The sequence below is a fragment of the Gastrolobium bilobum genome, unplaced genomic scaffold (genome assembly GCF_033153095.1).
Source record: "Gastrolobium bilobum isolate Gb01-03AN ecotype WA unplaced genomic scaffold, APGP_CSIRO_Gbil_v1 utg3401, whole genome shotgun sequence".
Classification (NCBI taxonomy): domain Eukaryota; kingdom Viridiplantae; phylum Streptophyta; class Magnoliopsida; order Fabales; family Fabaceae; genus Gastrolobium; species Gastrolobium bilobum.
The window spans coordinates 70,588-79,085 of NW_026895499.1; the positions used below are offsets into that span (position 1 = coordinate 70,588).

An 8,498-nucleotide genomic window follows, 5' to 3' on the forward strand; every position below is an offset into this window, starting at 1 on the left:
AGATAAATGAAGGTTCTTTAAGGCTGGAAACCTAACCCAAGCACTGTCAAAAGAGGTACACGAATTTGAGCTTCTAAATTTGGTTCTTTCTCTATAAAGGTATCTCCTTGGTACCCCAAAGCGAGTAGAAATGGCTCCCACAATATCTACCCAAGAAGACAACCCTCAACCTCCCCCAAAATAGAAATGAAAACACTCCAAGAACAAGTTTTTCTTCTACAAGACACAAGCTTTAATGGGTTTAAGACGATTCCATTGAAGAGAGATGGAGAAAGGTAGAAACTTGAGTGGTTTTCATGGAGGAAGAGCTTAGGTAACTTGGAGAGGAAGAAGAGAGTACTCTAGAGTTTAAAATGTTGTCTACATAGGTTTTATAAAATGAGAGCATTTAAGTGTGACTTAGCTATTTAAGACACTACTCACATAAGACACCTGGTGTTAGTTCTAACACTTCCTTTAATTATTTTTCTTTCAAACTTAATATTATGGACTTAATATATTTTCTAATAATTGTCATATTTTTATTTCTATTTTTTGAGTCACTTTACGGGTACACATTTATACCGCGAAATTCGCAATAACAGTATTTTTTCTTCCGAAAGCGATTTTATTTCCTAAAAATATTCTTCTATAATTATTCTAAGTTAATTATTGAATATTTTTACTAAATGCATATTCTATCATTATTAAATTTATTTATTTAGTTATTTAGTGATGCAAGTTCTTATATTTCGGCCTTAATTTATTGTATGGATTATGTGAATCTTATGAGATAACATCAAACATGATCATTCCTAGTCCAGGTGTAGGCCCAAGCCCATTTAGATGATAAGGCAAGAACATTCCTTGTGGTACTTCTATAAAGTATGAAACAATAAGTATTGCATGTGTTAATAAGCAAGTGGTACTTCTATAGAAAGTATCAAAGTTCAAACATTAAATTAGATAAATGGTTAGGAGAGATACCTAAGCTCTGTTATTAAAATCAAGATTTAAAGCGTAGGATCGGACGGTACTAAGATTTTTGGAAACCAAACAATGTAACCTACAACAAAAATTGCAAACTGAGTAAGGACAATAGGATTGACGGGTAACTCGTACTATCGCTAACATCGCACGATCCTACTTCATATTTTTAATCAGAAAAAAAGTCCAAATACCAATTATTTGATTACATGACCCTTGACCCAAAATCAAATAAAAATAATTTCAAAACCCTAACTTTACAAGTTACCATTGCGTTCAAGGCTTTTTCTTTTTTGCGACCTCCTTTGAGCCTTCTCCGCTTGCTAATAACTCTATTCGATCTACTGCGCAACCTGAAAGTGTGGTGGTTGGCTGCTTCTTATGTTTTACGCGTAGTAATTATGGGGATCGAGTGGTATATTTTTAAATTTTAAGTGTTTGGCTATTAAAAATCTTGCCACTATGTTGTTTGCCTTTTGTTTGGTCGGTGGAAATTATGATTATGCTTTTTAAATTTTGTCTTTAGTTGGTGGAATTTTCCATGTGTTGGTTTTTTATTATTTTTTATTGTAACCACTTTACTTTTCAATGGCATGATCTGATGACCATGCTCTTTAATTAATATTAATATTTTATTATATAACATACGCACTTCTTTTCTTGTTTGTAATATATGTGCTTCTTTTGTTTAATACATATTGTTTCTTAATCATTTTAATACCATATTTCAATTGCAACGTTCTTTAGTATTAAATTATATTATATAACATCTTTGCTTCTTTTGTTTGATACAGTGATTTGTCACTTTTTTAATAAATATGTTGTTTCTTAATTTTTTTAATATTATATTTCATTTGCAACTTGCAAGACCCATGTTCTTTGATATTAATATTATATTATAATATTTCTTATTGTAGTTCTTGTTTTTTGTTACTGAAACTTGGGACTTCTAAAGACGTGGGTGACTACTTGGTATATAAAATAGTATGAATTTGAGTGCTGCGATTGGTAATACTAATAGCAATGTTCAAGCTGCTCCCGCATCTAGTTTAGGAACTCGATTACACAAAAATGCTCCTGGGAATAGATCAGATATTGGATGGAAACATGGTTTTCCAATTGAAGGAGATGTAAGAAAATTGAAATGCAAATATTGTGAGAAGGTAATGATCAGAGGTGTTTACCGATTGAAGCATCATTTGGCGAGAACACAAAAAAATGTTGGAGCATATAGAGCGGTGCCTGAAGAAGTAAAGAAAGAAATGTTGAATATTGTAGCCGGATTGCAAGTAAAATTGATGAAAAGAAACTAGGACTCTCACACAACCAGGTGAAGAAGAAATTGGTTGTGAATTGAAAAAAGAAAAGGAGATGAAAATGGTGGGTCTAATATTTTTAAGAAAAGCAGAACCACTCAGACATATCGACACTGTACTTAAGAAGAATGTTAGAGAGGAGGCATGATATGATATATGTTCTTTTATTTATAGGAATGTCATTCCTTTCAATGTGTTAAATTGTGATGAATTCAAGAAGATGTGTGAATTTATTTCAAGACATAGATTGGGTTTCAAGCCACCATCGTATCATGAGTGTAGAGTAAAATATTTGATGCAACATTATGATATGACAATGGCAACTATTGAAGAACACATGGCTGAATGGAAGAAAACTGGTTGCACAATAATGACTAATGGGTGGACAGATAAAAGAAGGAGAACAATAATACATTTATGTGTGAATAGCTCTATGGGAACTGTGTTCCTTAAGTCAATTGATGAATCTCACATCACCAAAACAGCTGATAAAAATTTTAAGATGATTGATGAAGCAGTTGAGGAGGTTGGTGTAGAAAATGTTATCTGAGTTGTGACTGACAATACTGCAAATTATAAAGTTGCAGGAGAGTTATTGATGGAGAAAAGGAAAATGTTGTATTGGACACCTTGTGTAGCACATTGCATTGATCTGATGTTGGAAGATTTAGAAAAGAAGATATTGATTCATCAAGAAACAATTCCAAAGGCAAAAAATTACAACTTATATCTATTCAAGGACTTTGCTCATTACTTTATTGCAGAGCTTCAGCAAAGGTAAAGATTTGATAAGACCTGTCATGACTCGATTTGCCACATCTTACTTGACTCTAGGATGCCTCCATGAGAACAAACTTCCATTGATAAGAATGTTTAACTCCGACGAATGGAAGTGTAGCCGATTTGCAAAGTCAAGGGATGGAAAGCATATTGAAGATATGATTATGGAGAAAGAGTTTTGGAAAATATTGTCATTTGTTTGAAGGGTGCTCTTCCTCTTATGAAAGTTCTTCGATTAGTTGATTAGATGAGAAGGCAATCATGGGATTCATTTATGAGGAGATGGGTCAAGCTAAAGAGAAAATCAAGAAGCCTTCAATGGTGCCCAAAAATTGTAAGTGTTTAAGTTTTGTTTTAATTGAAAATTTGTTTCAAGAAGACTTCAATTATTTGTTTTAAAACTAATTATTTTTTCATTATTTAGTTACAAGCCTATGTGGGATGTCATTGATGCAAGATGGGACAAGCAACTTCATAGGCCTTTGCATGTTGCAGGCTATTTCCTTAACCCCAAACTTCATTATTCTCCTTCATTTAAAGTTGATCTTGAACTAAAACTTGGAGTATATGATTGTGTACAAAGGATGGTGGGAGATCTTTATAGTGCAAGTGTGATTGATGAGCAACTTGAAAACTTCAAGTATTGACAAGGTTTGTTAGGGTCTCCATTAACAAGGAAGATAGTTGAGTCCAAAAGTCCAACAGCATGGTGGGAATCTTATGGGGATGAAGATCTAGAGCTCCAAAAATTTTCTATTCGTGTCTTAAGCTTGACATGCAGTTCTTCTGGATGTGAGCGAAATTGGAGTGCCTTTGAGATGGTATAATTTGATTAATTCAATAATTCTAAGTATGAATTGTATTTTGATTCAAACATGTCTATATAATATGAGTAGTGTACTAATTGCTTTGTTTTTGTTTGGGTCCACACAAAGAAAAAGAAATCGTCTGAAGCAGAAGACAATGAATGATGTTGTTTTTGTGATGGCTAACTCAAGATTTGCAAGAAGAAACATAGGAAACCTGTTGAATATAATTTTGATGATCTTGAATCAGATGATGATTGGATTACGAAAAATGAAGAAGATATGGAAGATGTAGAAGTAGATCAGTTTGATTTGAATGGTCCAATTGAAGAAGACTTGAATGAAGTTGAAGACAGGGAACCTATTAACTTGAATGATTTGAATATTCTCGATTGTGTTGATGAACTTGTTGGAGAAGGAGTGGAAGAATATATAACCATTAGGGGTGAAACTGGGCCGGGCCGGCCTACAGGGGCTTACGGCTCGGCCTACATCAGGCCAGATCTGACCTAGTATATTTTGTATAATAGGCCGGGCTTGGACCTTAAAAAATCCTGTTTAATAAAAAGGCCGTAGGCCCACTTTCAAAAGGCCGGGCCTATAAGCCAACAAGCCAGCCTATATTGTACTATTTATTTTAAATAAAATAAAATAGAGTATGTCTTGAAGAAAAAACAAAAGATATAAATTTAATCAATTGCAATTATTTATAACTTAATTATATTCGATTATATTTTAATAGAAATCTTATTTTATTTCTTATATAGGAGGAACCAACATCTCAACATGTTAGATTGTATATATGAATATATTAAAAGATTTTTGGGAGAGTTATACTTACTACAAGCATCATGATTTGTTTATTGGATTCATGTAGTTATTTTAATTTACATAGTATGGATTTGTTTATTGGATCTGATGAAATATATGTTATTTAGTTTGAGCATTTTGCTTTCGAAAATGACTTAAGTGCATATTGTATGAGTTTTGTTATGATTCATGATTCTGTTTGGACGTTGAAATTATGATTTTTGGTGTAGCAATTGAATTTGAGTACTTTGTAAAGTTGATTGATGGTTCTGCTTGGAAGTTAAAAATTAACAGGCTAACGGGCCAAGCCAGGCCATTTGTTTTTTTATAAACGGGCCAAATCAGGCTAACAATTAGACTCATACTAGGCTTAGGCCAGGCCAAATTGAAATTTTTTGACATAGGCTTGGGCTTTTCGGGGCAAAGCTTGGCCCAGCCCAGCCCACTTTCACCCCTAATAGCCATTGATGATTTTAACTTGAATGACTTTATTTAAATTAGAGTTGTTGAACTCTTTCTTACCTTTAGTGTTTTGTTTTTATTTTATGTATTGCCAAGTTGACAACTCTATTGTTATTGTTACTTTTATATTATGTTTATGAGTCTTACAATTGATGTTAGTTATTTTACATGCATATATATAGTTGAATATAATTTTATATCTTAGGTAGTAGGATCTTACGATTCGTGTCGATACTACGATTTACGGTCTTCACACCCTCTCTCGATCCTATGTAAGATCTCGATTTTAACAACATTGTATCTAAGTCAACGTATTATAATTTTATTGGGAGTGGATTTTTTCATATTTTAATTTAATATAATTATATCATATGAAATATTTAAGCTATTAATTCATGGATTAATAATCGGAATTAAAATTAAAATTTTTACTTTCTCGTTTTATGAACATCGCTATTAAAATTATGACCATTCATAATGAATTAATAACTGAATTTTTCAAATGATATTATCATATTAAAACAAAACATAAATTATCTAGGGCAAATTATATTGAACCACCCTCTACTTTGGGTCATTTTCAAAAAACCATCCTATATTTTTAATTTAAATAATTAACTCCCTTCCACTATCAAATTATAACAATTAAACATATTTAATAAATTTAAGACAGAAATATCCTTATACCCTTCCCAACGCCAACCCCATGCTCTAACCACCATTCCTTGCTCTACTGTCTTGCCAAGAAAGAAAAAATAAAATGAACTTTGTTGTTACCCAAACCAAACCCTTGTCCTCTAGATAACCACGATCACCTTTTTGGGTTTTTCACTTCGATTTAAGTTAAGGTTATTCTGTTTTTTCATTTTCGATCAAAATCTCTTTTTATCGGTAGAATGCACAACAAACCCCTCTCGATTAGGCTTTTTCCTTTTATATATGGGTTTTATAAGAGTTATGTTGTAGGAAAAGTAATTCTGTAATGTTATAGAGATTCATTTTGCGTGCTGTATTTTTTTTTCTTTTTTCTTCAAAAAATGTGGGTCCCACAAAATATTGTGTATGTAGCAAAGTTTGTTGTGTCATGTTAAATGACAAATGCAAACCTCTTTATTTATATATATATATATATATATATATATATATATATATATATATATATATAATTGATTTTCTGGTACAAGGATATAAACAATAGTGTTTCTATTCTCATCATTCAAGCATTTCTTAATTTTCAATTTTGAGTGTTTTTTTTTCCATCAACATTTTTTCAAAGTTAATCTGCCTTTTATTTTTAGGTTTTTCACAGAAGTGTCTATTTTTTTACTTTTATGTAATGTGTCGATGGCGGGCTGAAAACGGTGGCCAATGATTAGGTGTTAATGGAAGAAAAGGGTGTTTTTGTCAAATTATTATTAAATATGTTTAACTCTTCTAATTTTATAGTTTGAGGAGGTTAATTGATTGGATTGAAAGTATAGGCTGGTGTTTTGAAAATGACTCTAACTACTGGGCCGTCCTGGAATGGGAAAAAAATGAATTAGATAGACTGGACTTCGATGGGCTTTGTTTGGAAAGCCAGGAAAAGGTGGCATTTCTGGGCCAGGGCTGAAAATAGATCTGAATGCTAACATTGGGCTAACCTTCACTCCACTCCAATAGAATGGGGAAACGAGCAGAAGCATATTTTCCCTCAGGGCAAATCCGTGTTCATCACAGGCTCTGCTGGGACTGGTAAAACCCTATTGCTTGAGGAAATTATCAAATAACTATATATATTATATAGCCCAAGGTGGTTTTATGAAATTTAGCCAATTATCTATTCTGATTTTTTTTTCTTTTACAAAAATTATGGGATATCTCCACATGCACCTTTTGAGTATTGGACTATTTGTCGGTTTCTTTTATTCATAGGTTCAGCCTTAACTACAATATGTACTATATATCACTGAGTATCAAACTCCTACGTTACAAATGAAGTTTGCTAACGTATTTTACCAACTGAATTACATCTTGTGGTTGAACACTAACTCTTTAGTGTGAAAACTTAGCTATTTTGATGAACTTGTTTGTTTTTATTAGCTATAATGCATTTTTCGATTAATTTTTGAGAAAAAAAGTCATACTTTTTTCAAAAGTTTTCTCAATTATGTTTTAATTAAAATTAATCAAAATACATTCATAATCTTGATAATGTCATTCATTCTTTGGTATATGTGGAATGAAAAAAATTGTTTTTTATTCTAGTGAAATAGAGAGAAAAGTAAATCATTTTTATCTTCTTGATAAAAAGTTTATTTTTTTTAATATTGTTTTCGAACAAGTTTTTTCTCAAAAGAAACACATGATACCCTACCAATCAAACCAAGTGCTCTACACCGTCTTTCATTCTTTTTGCGATCATCTTAACTGACGCCAATGAATCCTTTACTTGCTGTTGACTATTTCACCGTCAATATCAAAGAAAATACATCATCCTATATTTTACAATCAAATTGGTCTAAAAAAATAATAATTAAATTCAATCTTATAAAAATCGGTCATTTAACCGACTCAATTTTCATATTGGATCAATCTTGTAATTGAACTAATGTGATCCGTCTAGTTTTTATAAAAATTGATGACTCGATCGGTTCAATCGATAACCCGTCACTACTATTACCTCAGCTAAAGTTCAAAGATTTTTTTAAAGAAATATTATATCTAGATTTGGAATTCTAGCCGAGATAGTGACAGATGATGGAACCTAGTTTTATTGACAAGAGATTCCAAGAATTGATGGTTGATTTCAAGATTCAGCATCACTTTGTATTTGTGGAACATCGCCAATCAAATGGGCAAGCTGAAGCTACTAATAAGGTAATTATGGATGGACTTCAAAAATAGATGGAGGATGCTAAAGACAATTGGGTTCAACAACTATACTTCATTTTATTGGGATACAGAACGGGTATCCAAACAGCAACTGGAGAAACACCATTCAGACTCACCTATGGATTCGAGGCTATGATCCTGGTTAAGATAGGAGAGCCATCTTGGAGGAGAATGAAGACTCTTAAAGAGAAATAAGAAGGGAATAATAAAGCTCTGACAGTAGAGTTAGACCTGATAGATAAAATTAGAGTCACGACACATTGTCTAGATGTAGCAACCAAGCAATTGGTAGCAGGCAGATATAACACAAGAGTAAAACCAATGTCATTCGAAAAAGATGGCTTGGTATTTCAGAGAGAAGATATTGGCAACAAGAATGCTAAAGATGGGAAGTTGGCTGCAAATTGGGAAGACCCTTACCCGGTAATAGAGAAACTTGGTAAATGAGCTTTCATCCTAGAAACATTAGAAGAAAAGCCTATCA

The 8,498-nt window shown here is 32.3% G+C and overlaps 1 pseudogene; it reads left to right on the plus strand.

The window, feature by feature from the left end:
* Nucleotides 1-1,952: 1,952 nt before the first annotated feature.
* Nucleotides 1,953-8,160, plus strand: LOC133314124 (uncharacterized; annotated as a pseudogene).
* The last annotated feature ends 338 nt before the right edge of the window (nucleotides 8,161-8,498 follow it).